At 37.8% G+C, this 15,409-nt stretch overlaps 1 protein-coding gene across 4 annotated transcripts in view; it reads left to right on the top strand.

Annotated features, from left to right (window-relative positions):
* lrp8 (low density lipoprotein receptor-related protein 8, apolipoprotein e receptor) overlaps nt 1-15,409 on the top strand; it is a 204,759-nt gene that overhangs the window by 75,665 nt on the left and 113,685 nt on the right. The gene's annotated exons all lie outside the window — the stretch shown is intronic.

Genomic DNA, 15,409 nt, shown 5'->3' with positions numbered 1-15,409 from the left:
CATTGTTCACCCAGTTAACTGCTAGCTAGTCTTAACTAATCTTAACTAATGCACCTTTAAGAGAGTGTACTTTTAATGTATTTTAGCATCTCGCTTCTCATTATGTGCATATTTGTGTCCGTCTTTTATCCAACTTCGTCGAGGAAGTCGCAGTCAGAAGATGACTGATTACCGATTTCTTTGTGGTTTAGACGTCTGAAAGCTTTACATCTCCCGATGAAGAGACGGTCTTTGTTTTGACCACTTTTCCTTCACCCTAGTGGTGGGTTATATCCTGTGCCTCGTCTTGTCATGTCAAAAGAGCTTCCTGCTGCTTGCGTTTTCAAAGTTCCCCACAGAATTAAACAGTGGCGGACACGTCTCCTCCTGTTCTCCTAGAAAAACGTGCACATGGAGTTTTAGACGTCCTTCCCCTCAGGAGCTCTGCCGTGTATTTCAGAGGCCCGGGACTATGTTTACCTCCATGTCAGTCTCCTCTCGCACATAATGGAAGAGAAGTGAGTGAACAGAGGGAGGTGTGACATAGTGGCAATCCTGGAGCTCTGGAAGGGGGTGGTCATTTGTATTCTAATCGGAGGGGTAGTCCTGGATACGGTTAGGTGACTGGAAAACTTTCAAGGCGAGAGGAAGTGAATAGACTTGCACTGGGCAAGCCTGCTCATACCCACGCTGGTTTAAATCGTCTCACACAATAGGAGGTAACTCCCGGTCATTTTAAGGATAGAGAAAGATGAGCTATACACGTCTTTGAGATAGGCGTACACATTCCCTGTGGTCTTTCGAAACCTTATCTTTATGAATATCAGTCAGTTTTGATGAAAATGAACTCGGGATGCTGTAAGGAATGTTATTAGAGAGATTCACCTGCTGGGTGGTTCTCAGCAAGACAGTTTATCCTTCTGAAATTAAAGATGTTCTTTCAGCTCTGTACATAAGCTCAGTGCAAAGAACAGATGTACATGTAGCCTGGTAAAAAAAAAAGTGGGGGGGGGGGGGGGGGTGACAATGGACTAAAGTTCAGCTAATATACCATTGCTAAAACTTCAATAGGTCAGGACAAATGCAAATAAAAGCAGGGTAAAAAAGAGGTCACTACTGTACATTACCCACAGTGCCATCTGACTTCCGGCTGATTGGAGCATCATTGCAAATTCTTCATGAAATTTCTACCTGAAAGAGCGATGCAGCAGCGCTTTATTCCAGTTTTCACAACCTCATCCGTACACTTCTAAGCTTCAAAATCTTCAGCTTTTATCCGAATACTGCCATCAACATCATCTTCCTCTGTATCCGATTTTCAGGTTGGAGTTTTCTTCTGAGTCTATGAACATTAAGAACATGAGCTTGTAGAAAATCAGAGGTCATAATGTTAGAAAAAATATTTTTTTTGCTTGGCATTTTCTTAATGTCGCATTTGTCACATGGCTAAATTTAGTACCACTTTCCTTTCAAATTGTCAGAGCTGCTCAGGAAATATTGAGATGGAAGTCCATCATAATCACTGCTTTGTACCACTAGCAATTTCTCTTACGATCCTAAAAGAAGATGACAAAACATGTCTGACCTTCACTTTTTACTAAAGCATTTTTTTTTACAAATATTACAATACAGTACATCAATAATCCTGCAATAATACCTGAATTAATACTGACTTAAATATGAATTAAGGCATGTACTAGCCACAAACTAATGAAGAGCTCGCCTTAGCTACATTGTGCGTCTTATTGGTTCATTTGGGAATAAGGAGCACCTTAAAAAGAAGCCTTTACTTTGTCACATATACATTGCAGTTAAATTCTTTTTTGGGGTCAGAGCAGAGGGTTAAGGGCTTTGTCCAAGGGCCCAACAGTGGCAGCTTGGCAGTGCAGGGGCTTGAACCCCTTGAACCTCTGATCAATAATCCATAACCATTTGAGCCACCACTGTTCGAAAGGACGTTCAAAAGGCTCGGGGTTGTTGATTGAAGGATCGGGGTTCAAGCCTCAGCACTGCGAAGCTGCCACTATTGGGCCCTTGAGCAAGGCCCTTAACCCTCACTGCTCCAGGGGTGCTGTATCATAGCTGCCTCTGCGCTCCAACCCCAACCTCCTTGGTTAGGATATTAGGAAAATAAGGATTAGGAAAATAATTCCACTGTGCTGTAATGTATATCTGGCGATAATAAAGGCACTTGAAAGTGTAGATGTTTGTGTAAATGCCTGAAGGTTTTCTTTAACACTAGGCTAACGATGGAGAGTGTGCGTGTTTCAATAAACTGATGTTGTTAAAGAAAAAACTAAGGTTGAATGATGATATTCTGCTTCTCGAGCTATGGTACGGCCGATCATAGTGTTAACGTGAGAGTGCTAAAGGTGCTCTGTGTGCAAGCAAAGGGCAGTCGAGAAATCGAACGCGTGGGAACATAGCAATCTGTGTGTTCGTGTGTGTGTCTGCCTTGGGAATGGCCTCTGAATCAGAATTTCGTTTCGGGTTGAACAAATGCAGCGATACACCACGTTTAATCACAGCTCATCATCCTTCACCGTCAGCGTGCACACTCTTTCACTTGTGTGTGCATCTGCGTGTTTGTTAAGGCCTCCGTGTTTGTGCACGGGTTGGCTGAGGTTACTAAAGGATGATGGACATGCAGGACGAATGCTGCCGCTGCAGGACTAAGACAAACACACTGTGACTGGATGCTTAAAGAGAGAGGATGAAAGAGGAAAAAAAAAAAAAGACAGGTCGGAGTTAAGAGAAAAAAATCTCCACAACATTTAGAGACAACATGAATCAAATTTCAGAACGTTTCCCTTTGTATGGATGTGTGAAAAAAATGAGTAGATGTGAGTAAGAAACAAACAGAGGATGGGTGTGAATGCACAAAAGAAATGTAGACCTGTTGTGAGATTTGTACGCTTTTTTATTCTTGCGCTCCCTGATCCGATTTATTTAAGCGTGATTATTTTCTTTCCACAGTTAGATTTTTAAGTTGTGTGTATAAATTTAACCAAATAGAATTTTAATCTGACATTTTGTTAGATGGACGAAGGCAAGTAAATACTTTAAAACTCATAAACTCCCCAGATATAGCTTGGTTTGTTAAATTAACTGTGTTGCTTACATTAAAGGAAAAAGCAAAGGTAGCACCTTTTAATCATATTGTACAGTGGGGCTTGAAAGTTTGGGCACCCCAGGTAAAAATGTGTATTAATGTGCATAAAGAAGCCAAGAAAAGATGGAAAAATCTCCAAAAGTCATCAAAATACAGATTAAACATTCTTATAATTTGTCAAAAAAAAAGTTAGATTTTATTTCCATCATTTACACTTTCAGAATAACAGAAAACAAAAAAAATGGCATCTGAAAAAGTTTTCTTGGCTTCTTTATGCACATTAATACAAATTTTTACCTGGGGTGCCCAAACTTTCGAGCCCCACTGTAGAGGTTCTGTCATTTTATTTTATTTTATTATTATTATTTTTTTTAACATGGTAATGTAGTAAATTTGCACCATCTTATAACTTTTGCTGTTATCATAAAGTCTGTCCGCTCGTCCCGGGACTCTTATTTACAATGTAATACTGAAATTGTAGACAAACACTAAAGCATGTAACGAACATAGATATTAATCACACTCGGTACAGTTTGTCTTTACTTTTAGACCTGTGTATTGTACTGATTTATAAAATCCCACTGTCTGGTTTCCTTTTCAGTCTGGTTCCTCCGGAGGCTCTGCGTTTTTAATCGGCTTGTGTTACAGATATGTATGAAAATCACAATTGTGAGTCATTGTTAACGTTTTTCCTACAAAAACAAGGAAAACCAAACCTAGCTTTTTGTGGTGCACAGGCTCAAGTCTGCATGGGCTCAAGGCTCAAGGCTCAAGTGAGGCTTTTGAAGTGGGATTTGAAGTTTGATAAAATGTCGTAACCATCTGCAAGCTTCTCTGTACAGTTGTATATTCAAGAATTTTTTTTTTTTTTTTGCTCAAATGACTCTTTTTCTTTTACAAATGTATCTGTTTCTGTTTTTGTATTGATTTGTAGGTCTAATCATGAGTCCAATCTGAATCATTAATTTATTTATTTTCGGTTATACTGTAAAGCCCTATACTCTTGCCATGCACTGAAAAAAATGACATCTTAGCAAGTTAAAGTATCTTGAATTTAGTCAAAATGACTCACTACCTTTTAAATACGTTCTACAACAAACCAAATGCACCTTTTTTTTTAATCTTCATATTTTCTTATTGTCTTGACATGATAATGCCTACAATAGTCTGCCTATAGAAGAAAATAAATCTGAAGCAGAAAAGCATTAAAATATACCTCAAAATATGCTTATATGTTGTATAATGAAAAACTACAATAATAAATAGATCATTTTGACTAGATTGACTAGAATAGAGTGTTCAGTATGGATTTAAATCTAAAGCTGAATGTCTGGCAACTCGCTCTGTGATCATTTCTATTGAACTACTGAAAGTGCCATAGAAATAAAATTTAATTGAGAGAATTGTGAATATGCAAAGAAGGCATTATTTACATGATTTAGAAGCAATTGCTAAGGATAAAAATCTCATCTAGTGTTTTTTTTTTTTTTTGTATTTTATCTTACGTAACTCAAGAAGGTACAAGCACTACATTATTTCCTATTGAAATTCATATTAAATAAAAGATTTGTCAAATCAGAGACCCTAATATAATTTATATTCAGTATTTACAGCTTAATTAAATAAACTTACATCTGCCATTGTACTATAGTTTATTAGTGCCATTAACTGACACCAAATTGTTAATTGCCCTCGTGAAAAGGTCTTCGTTTTCGGGGCCGTGCTGGCCATCAGGATTTTAAACGATTATTCGTTCAGCCTGCTTCTGCTTTGTCCTGAATCTTCGCAGTAACCACTCCATCGTTTTTGTACGGCAGATTGTCCTGTGGTTCAGCCCCCACTGTGATGATAGAATATGACCGGGCAGAAAAACTCATGTTAAGCAAGAAAGCACATCCGTTTACCAGCACACACACAACATATAAACACAGGAGCCACACTGAGACTGGCGGTAGTTTATCAGCATGCAGTCTTGCAGTAGACATGTTGTTTTATAACTGCTGTGTAAAGCCCTGCTGAGCACATCAATCACTGTAGGTTCATAATCAGCACTTAGGATTGCTACTCAGATCGAACGCCACGCTCGAGTTTCAACCGATATGGATGGTAGTCGGTCAATCGGAGACGTGATATTATTCCATATGTCGACTTATTTCTGTGTCTGAGGGCTTGTTGGAGTGTTTGAGGAATAACAACCAATAGTATTAAGGATATGTCACGACACAGCCTAAACAAACTTAACACCTCGGTGAATTAGATAAATATGGAGAACACATCCCATACTGTATACCACATATATTTTATGTTTTTTCACCCAAGTGTTGTAGAGTAAGAACCCACCTTTATATTCTTTATATTACATACTGTAATGTTCTGATCCACATTCTGATCCATTCCTGCTTGTGATATAAAAACATATCGCACCTCACAGGCTATTACATCTTTCTCTTTCTATTCTATTCTTTCTATATTTTCTATTCAGAATTATACACAGTACGACTTGTAGTGAAATGCATTTTTTACGACTGTCCTTCATAAAAAAAATAAAAAAAATAGCCAATAGCATTCAATGAAATAAAGTGAAAGTGGATACAATATAAAGAAGAAAAATATATATCAAAGAATATATTTAAAAAAAATCAGAAAATATAATCAGAAAATAAAAAATATAAATAATAATAAATAAAATAAAAAATAAAATACATTTAAATATTATATATATATATATATATATACGTATATATATATATATACGTATATATATATATATATATATACGTATATATATATATATATATATATACGTATATATATATATATACGTATATATATATATAATAGTTTAAAAATATTAAAATAGTTTAAAAATATTTATTTGTAAGCACAGTCTAGGTGGAATGGATGGGTTTTCACTTTTAATGTAAGTAACCCTGGGGTTGGTGCATATATGTATTACAGATAGTTTATATTTGCTCAGTAGGGATGAAATATAACTTTAAAACAAGAACAAAATTGTATTCTTTTGGTCTTTTTTTCCAGATAAACCGTCTTCATAGTGATATCCATAAAATTAAAGCACAGGAACAAAGTGCTTTAAAAGCGCAATTTGGATTGCAGGGGGACTTTAAGCAAAGTGTAGCTTTTGTGAAGTATCCTTAAGGTACTAATTATCCATCTTGTCTGTTGTTTTGGAGACTATTATTATGCTGTATTCACTAGAGGTTGTCTGTATCTCAGCAGGTCATCCAGGCCTCTGTAATATCACAGGGTTTTCCTGAGCCTTTGTATGACTGAATGTGTCCAATGGGCAATTGCCTCCTGCCAAAACCTTTCATTATGGAGTTATATAGGACAAGAGGATGTAGCCCTGTGGCCTGGTCGCTGTGGGTGGTCAGACTACAGCAACATCTTCCAAGCCCTTTTATTACTATACTTTTATTTTTCACTCCCTGACACACACTCTCTTAACAACCCACGCCTAATGGGGCAGAAGAAACAGCAGGCAGATCACTTACATCACTCAGACACAAATGAATACCAGGGGCAAAAAAGAACAACCGATGAGCAGAAATGTTGTTTTGTCAAGTGTGAATGCTACTTTTGATCTCCAGGACAGATCAAACTATTTATGGTACGCCTAAAAGTCGTGGTCTAGGGCTTGCTTTAAGTGAACTGTGGTAGAAAGAGTGTGAGCTTTCTGCTTCAGAAACTGGGGGTGCAAGCTGCTTCCGAACTCCGGGGCAGTCCAATCAATTTCTGGTACAACTGAAACCAGTGCTCTGGAGTTTAGACTGCACAAAGTGTGAAAGTTTTTTGCCACTGGGATTGGTCAGTGGATAATGGATTTGAACTTTTAGATAAATTTGTAGTTTTCATATTTGAGTTTCACAGCAGTGGGGTAAAAAGGTGTTGTGGGTTCAGGAGCTGAGAAACTATGGAGCCTTTATTATATACTGTATGGGTCAAAAAAGACTGAAATGCGAAACGAACCTAAAAAAAATGTTTTTTTATAACTGTTTTTAATCTACCAGCTTCAAACAAAAGGCAAAATTTAAGAATTATTAATAAAAATAAAGAATAAAATAGCCAACTAAACATTATGGTTGCAGTGTGGTGTAGCTGGTAGTGCTGTTGTGTTACAGAGTCAGGATTCAGCCCTGATCGTATGTTACTGACTGTATGAAGTTTCTCCCCATGTCTGAGTAAGTTTTGTCAGGATCTTTAAATCTTTCATCTTCCCAAAGCATGCTGTTAGGTGTATTGTCAAATATGAGCATGCATTTACAGCAAGGCCCTTAACCCTCAGTTACTCAGTTGGGTGTCTGCTAAATGCCATAAATGTAAATGTAAATTTATATTTACATTTACATTTATGGCTTTTGGAGCGATGTACAAAAGTGATTTAAACTCTTTATCAATAAATACATTAACACTGGTTTACTAAGTTACATATTTAGTATATCATCTACCTAAAACTCTGTCCAAAGGTTTTTTTTTTGTTAATATACATATAAAACAAACAGGAAAAAATAGGCACTATTTTAAGTATTTCAGGAAGAAGTAGGTCTTTACCTGTCTTTTATAGATAGCCATTGATTCAGTGGTTTAATCCACCATCTCAGTGCCAGAACAGAAAAGAGTTTTGCTGTATGCCCACCTCTTACCCTGAGAGATGGTGGGACCAGTCGAGCAGTGCTGTAGATCTGAGGGAGCAAGGTGCAGTGTGAGGAGTGACAAGAGCTTTGAGGTAATAGGGAGGCCTATGTGGATAAAAATGGCAGAATTTTCCATGCAAACGTGTGGTGTCCCCTATCGGATGTATTTCCACCAGTGGTTCCTAAAATTGAATGAAGGAACAAATAATTGGGTTTGTCGTCTCTAATTTTTCTTTGATTTCTCATATAGAAGATGGCACAATCGATCATCGGTTTGGTTGGAGTGTGTGTGTGGAAACACTTCGGATAATTATGCAGTCTTCCAAATCGTGACAAAACCTGAAGAGCAATATTGGCCTAGTGTTGGTTAGTTTGGTATTGTGAAACAGAGATAATAGAGATAACAGAGATAACAGACCGTGTGTGTAAAAGAATTGTAGTGGTATTGTTGTCTAGCGGAGTATCTAATAAATGAAATTGATGTACCACAGCTGTGCATCTAACCTTCTAAAGCCTACAACTGACTATGTGAATGTATGTATATTATTTCTAATAACAGTGTGAATTAGATGACCTTTAATTTTTCCGCAAATCCACCTGCTAGAATATTCCAATAAAACAAATCATTCCTAAATACCAATTTCCTTCAGACAAGCCTATTGTACCATGTACTATTTACAGGTACCTATTGTACCATATACTATATACAGGTACCTATTGTACCATATACTATATACAGGTACCTATTGTACCATATACTATATACAGGTACCTATTGAACCATATACTATATACAGGTACCTATTGTACCATATACTATATACAGGTACCTATTGTACCATATACTATATACAGGTACCTATTGTACCATATACTATATACAGGTACCTATTGAACCATATACTATATACAGGTACCTATTGTACCATATACTATATACAGGTACCTATTGTACCATATACTATATACAGGTACCTATTGTACCATCTACTATATACAGGTACCTATTGTACCATATACTATATACAGGTACCTATTGTACCATATACTATATACAGGTACCTATTGTACCATATACTATCCTTTAAACCAAGAGCATTTGTTCCAATAGCTGGGCAAAAGGGAACTTTCAGACCTCTTCCTTTATTTTAACAGTTTTTGTGTTGGCAATTTTTTAAAATACAGCATTTTGTCTTAGGACAACATCATGTGGTAAAAATGATAATATATTATAAAGGTAAAATGTTTTCTAGTAAACATATCCAATGTATGTGGACGTTAGGAAATCAAACATTTCTCACCTCGGTGACATCCTATAGAGTGCATTGAGAGGCTAGAAATTATGTATATAACCTTGACTTTTCTTACTAGACCCCATTGTCTTTCACCGTCTCATGACCTTCCTGCATAAACAGGAAAATAGTGTAAGAATACAGCTCACAAGAGATAAATATCATGTGTTGGGGTTAAAAAGGTTTTTTCTCCGTAAGTGAATGTGGACTTTCTGACTGAGGGCGATCAATTGCTCAGAATTTGCTGTACCATCTCAAGCATCACCACTCTGAACAGTGGTTCCCCTCAGGGCTGTCTGCTCAGACCACTGCTTTTCACGCTGCTGGTTGTGCAAAACACAGCTTGAGCCATATCATAGCAGGTGTAAAAGCAAGCATCTGTTGCATTATGAGGGAAAATCAAAGACATGGCCTGATCTTTTCCCAATGGCTCTACCTTGGACACCATCAAAATCTTAAAGATCCTTGGTGTGCAAATCACTCCAGATGTCTGTGGCTTCTGCTTTTCTCTCCAAAAATGCCAAGCAACGTCTCAATTTCCTGCAGAGACCCTCTTTCACACCTTTTTTTGCTCTACAGTGGGATGATGAAGCATGCCTAGCAAAATCACTTTCCATTATGGAATGCACAAGGGCCTAAAGGATGGTGAAAAAAGAACAAGAGAATGTCCTTATCAAGGACACTGACTATAAATACTATGTCTACAAAACCCCAATCATTTTCACTGTAAATGAAGCTTCTTGACTTGACTTGGCTTAAATAAAGATTTACCTTTTCCTCAAAACACCTTCAGTGGATAAGCTAAACTGGACTGCTGACCTTTACCTAAGAACTGCAGCTGTAATCCAAAAACTGTCCTGCGCGCATCCCAGGATTATTAATCACAATATGCTCAAACTTTTAGCAAACTTATTACTGTGTCTTCTACACCTCTGTATTGTAATGATTTATTGATATATTCATGGATTGTGTCAACCAGAATATTTGGGTCCCTTATTGAATCTGTTTTGTCCATGAGAGATCATCATGTACATCCACATGGAACTGACACCAATTGAATTAAACCAAATGGAATTTTGGATGATTCTTTCTAGTTTATGGACACCTGACACCCTGATAGCTGGCTGAAGGTATTTGAATAATACAGTTATTTGCAAAATCAGTAGAATTGCCTCATGGTCCTTGATGAACCATACCGGGTGTACTGTATATGGATCACAAAAGCTGCATATATGGACCACAAAAGCACGACCGCTCCCTTTGAGCTTCTTCCTGTAGGCCACTATAATGCAGAATGGACTTTTCGAGATTTTTCTGCACGACATTCAATAATCTTTCATCTCGGAAAAGCACTTATTGTATATATTGCACTTTTTTCACGGCAGTCCTACTGTTCTGCCATTAAATCCGTATATATTTCCTCTGCTTTTAGAAGTAATTCTGTTTCTATTTTATTGTAACTATTTATTTTTATACCACTTTTTATGTTTGAATGTTAGAATTTAACTTTGAATATGGACGGTCAGAAAGCTTCTTCTGTTTGAACAACAGTCTCACGCCTCCATATCATCTGCTGCAGCGCTTTAACCCGCTGTTGAACAACTTCTTTATTAGAGGAGCCCATTAACCTTAATGTGCTCTTAAAAACTTTGAAACAGTTTGGTTAATGACACTTGACATCTGAAACAAAATACAATAACCAAAATCTTTTCCATTACCGTTTCCAAAATCTTTTAACTGGCATCATGGCCTTTGAATAAACAGCTTAAAATAAAAGGAACCCAGCAGTTCCCCAAGGGGACTCTTATTAAAGTGAAAATTATAATAAAAAAATATGTTGAGCTTGTGGACAGAATAATATCAGTGTTCATAACCAGTGTAAATGTATGCAGTAAAGATCACAGTTCTGTTGTGTTTGTGCTGCTTCTGGCTGTCTTTGTAACTGTGTGACGTGAGGAGAACTTTGACAGAGGAAGATAAAAAGCATTTGGGTGTTTTTGTCCTTTGTTCACATTCAGTAGCTTTAAGCTGTCGTGGGCTGCTTTTTGCATTTTATCTAAACCTGCTGTCAGACATGGCAGGCACTGGTGTTGCTTTTATTATATATATATATATATATATATATATATATATATATATATATATATATATATATATATATATATATATATACACTGAGCTGCATCAAGCTAATCCGTGATCTTAAGTGCACTTTCTGTCTTTTTATTCATTGCATTGAATATTTAATCTACAGATGATTTGTGGGTTTGTTTGGGGATTTTCTTATTTCTGTCACAAGGACACTTTAAACTTTTAGACCACAGTAAACAAAAAGAACACCTCAGAAGGAGGATAATGAGGTTATAGAAAATCTGCATATAGACAAGCAGATGCACCTTTATTATTTCATCCAGTTATCTACAAAGTGATACCCCACACACGGTGCTTCATCTTTCTAGCTTCCATATACATTCCCATGCATTTATTTTTAACTATAAGATGCACATGTCAAATGTTCTTGTTTTAATCTTTACTTTGCTGGCACACACAGTTCTAATATTGGAACAGATCGCTGATGATAGCCCACACCACTGGATAATGGCCAGCTCATCATTTCTGTTTCCATGGTGTTTCCTAAAGCGGATGATTTTGACTTTTGATACCATATTCTACTAGTGGGTGGATTATATAACACTGTAAATGAAATGGTGTAGATATTTGCCAAACGTTAGACATTTTTAACTACAGTTGAACAAAGCAATTACAAAATTGATGCAGACAGCAGTATCCTCAGTGCTTTATGAGATGGACATTATGTGTTGTATAAACAATGATGCTCACCTGGAAGGAATTGGGATGTATTGTAATAAAGGTCTTTAAGGATATTTGAACCGATATTGTGTTATTTTGTATATGGACTTGTTCCAGACTGGCACAGCATTTGTGTGTGGACATTTAAGGAATGGTGTCTGGGAATGTCTAGTTGAATTCTAGCATGCAGCAATCAATAGATTGAGTTTTTGTGCCTATACTGTACTTTAAGAAACAGAGCTATTTCTTAATTTTTTTTAAATCATATCTTTTTTTACAAAGAAGCAAAAAACTGTCAATCTGCCTGGAGAGGTGTAAAACCAATCAGAAAATATTTCCATTAAAAAAAGCAGTAACTGTAAGCGTACATCGATTATTATTCTTACTCGCTGCCTTAACAAGCCATATCTTCACATCTACAACCAGTTCGTGGGCAGGACTTCCCACACACGCACACTCAAACCACCCGTAGACACACACTGATAGAATTTAGAAATAAATGCACACTCCTCTATTTTCTCCTATTCCAGCTATTCAACTGAGGTATTTTATCTCCAAGAAATCCAATCTTGCCCTAATTTAGCCTGGTTCACATTCTCTGTCAGTCTCTTCCCTTCTATCGAGTAGACACAGATACATATACAAAATTGAAACAATAAATGCAAAAAAAACAAAAAACAAACAAAGCTCTCAGGAGAACGTGTAGTGATCACAGAGGTAACACAACCCTGTGCCTGATTCCCAATGCAGCAAAATGTGTCACACACCACATTGGAGGTAGTAAATCTTAGCTACAAGCAGTGAATGCAAGGTACATTGCTGTGTGTGTGTGTGTGTGTGTGTGTGTGTGTGTGTGTGTGTGTGTGTGTGTGTGTGTGTGTGTGTGTGTGTGTGTGTGTGTGTGTGTGTGTGTGTGTGCTTTAAGGTGCAGGTAAGAGTTTGTATATTTTGCCCTTGAGCTTTAACTATATCATTCTATAGAGAGGAAGGTGGGGGGGGGGGGGGTTAGGCTTTGCTGATAGTGGAAGAAGAAAGAGAGAGAGGGAAAGAGAGAGAAGGATAAAAAAGTATGTTTCATGTGTCTGCATGAGTGCATTTGGGATTGCCTTATTCCGTAATGACCGGTCTCGTCTTATCTCAAAAGAGCTCTTAAATCTAGATAAGGCCTAGTCAGTCAGACAGTCCGTCAGTCAGACAGTCAGTCAGAGCTGCATTTCTCCTCTAAGTGCACATCACTGACCTCTGATCACTTCACAGCTAGTAGGAATAGCTTTTCTGACTGTCAGTCAAATCACATTTCTGACAAAACCTGGAGATGAAGATAACAGTTTACAGTTTAGTTATGGATTTTAAAGAAAAAAAGATAGCTAAAAAATGGCTGTAAAAGTTTAAATGGTGCTGCTGTAGGAATGCAGTCTAAAAACTAAAAACTAGCAGGTCATGTTGCTGTCTTATAGCTCCTGAGACCCTGGGTTGATCCTGAGCTCAAGTTACTTTCTGTTGAAATTTTTGCACATGCTCTCCAGGTCTTCATGCCGGTTTCCGCTAAATTGCCCTAAATGTGAATGTAGGGTGTGTGTGTGTGTGTGGGTGTGTGTGTATATGCCCTGAAATGTACTGGCATCCCATTTAAGGTATATTCTCTCCTCATACCTAATGTCTCCAGGATAAAGCACTGGATCCACCATGACTTTCATGGTGATTGAATGAAGTGACTTTTAGCTTTCATGGAAATCCATTAGCTTTTGTGGAAAACCAGGAAAACTTTTTACATACTCCATAAAGACGTGGTTTGTCAAAGCTGGAGTGGAAGAACTTGAGTGTCCTGCACAGAGCTCTGACCTCTGCCCCAATGAACACCTTTGGGATGAACAGGAATGCTGACTGCACCCCAGACCTTCTCACCTATCATCTTGTGGTCTGTTGCTCTGGGTGGCTAATTGAATACAAAACCTTCTCAAAAGAATGGAGGCTCATATAACAGCAAAGAGCGGCTAAATCCGGTATATAGGTAGAGCTAACACATAGGAGATATTATTAGGTGTATACATTTTGTGTAAATTGTACTTCTTGATCGTACCACATGGAACAAGTATTTTTGGATGTCTAGTCCTGTGTGAAGCTACCCTCTGATTTGGCTTACATATAAATAAAAGCTTCCCAGAAGCTTTTTGGTGGTACCTGTACATGCAATGCTCAAAACTCAAAATATCAGCTTCATCAAAGGAGTATGTGTATGCTTTATAACTGAATTCTGTTCTTTGAAGGGTTTCCTGGATGGTTTGTCTGGAATAGTACATAATAATAAGTGCCTCAGCTGGAATGCTGATGCTAAACATAGTGTCTCCTTCTGAAGCAAGCTGTGCCTCTGCACCAAGGGAAATTTACTCAAATCAACAATTCTGCCAGCTGGCATTTTGTAAAACCCTAAACATAAGCAGCCCTCCACCTGCCCTGCCGTCCTGCATGTACTCAATAAAATCAGCAGCAACTGGCTATGCTTCAGGCCATATTTTCTGCTGTTCTGGATAATGAAAACACATTTTGCAATCTCAAAGCCTTTCTTAAGAGCAGAGTAATCCACGTGAGAAGTGTAGAAGGTAAAAGTTCCATGCAGTCACATCAGCCTTTGTCCTTGAGATAAGGCTGGTGAAGGATCTTTGGTAATTAACAGGGGCTTGCCGCAAGCTGACCACCTCATTTTGTAATCTGGAGAGGAACTGAACCCATAGCCACGAACTCCTGGTTTTAGAGCGAGATAAGCGAGTGAAGTGCTGAACCTTCTGCTGTTGAGGAAGAGTAGGTACAGAAGATAGAATGGGCTTAGATGAAATGTTCTTTGGCTGTTTGGAGACATGGAGATGGATTTGTGCAGTGTTTTAAAGAAGAATTGAAATTTTGTTTCTATTCTTTATCTTATATAAGGTGATTGCTCATTGATGGAGTGGATTAAATGCAACCGTTTAATTCTGCCTGTCCACGTATGTCATACTGAAGGCGTTTTTCAGTACTTGACTTATTTACACAGCCAACCGTGTCCCAAGATACTGTACACCATATTCCCACTCAGTTTAAGTAAACATGGTAGTAGCTTAGTGAACAAGTTCAGGATGTCTGGATAGACTGTAGAAACTTACCCTTACTTACCCTTACTTTGTAGAACAATTGAAAGTGACGTGACATACGGTGACCCAGAATTCATTCTCTGCATTTAACCCATCCAAAGTAAACACACACACAGCAGTGAACAGACAAACCATGAGCAGTGGGCAGCAATTTATGCTGCAGCGCCCGTCAATTGGGGGGGGATGTTGCCTTGCTCAAGGGCACCTCAGTCGTGGCCAGCCCAAGACTCGAACCCACAACCTTAAGGTTAGGAGTCAGACTCTCTAACCATTAGGCCACGACTTCCCATGATGCTTCTTCAAAATGAAAACCCAACCACTGTTTTCTCAGCCAAGAGATGGTTGGAAGATGTAAAACTCTTCTAAATAAAAAAAAAAATACACTGGCAAGCCATGTCTGCATCGTACAAAACGCCTCCACGGAGCCCCCTTGGG

The sequence above is a fragment of the Tachysurus fulvidraco genome, chromosome 5 (genome assembly GCF_022655615.1).
Source record: "Tachysurus fulvidraco isolate hzauxx_2018 chromosome 5, HZAU_PFXX_2.0, whole genome shotgun sequence".
Taxonomy (NCBI): Eukaryota; Metazoa; Chordata; class Actinopteri; order Siluriformes; family Bagridae; genus Tachysurus; species Tachysurus fulvidraco.
The sequence above is the reverse complement of the archived record's forward strand: the minus strand, read 5'-3'. Positions and strand labels throughout refer to the sequence as shown.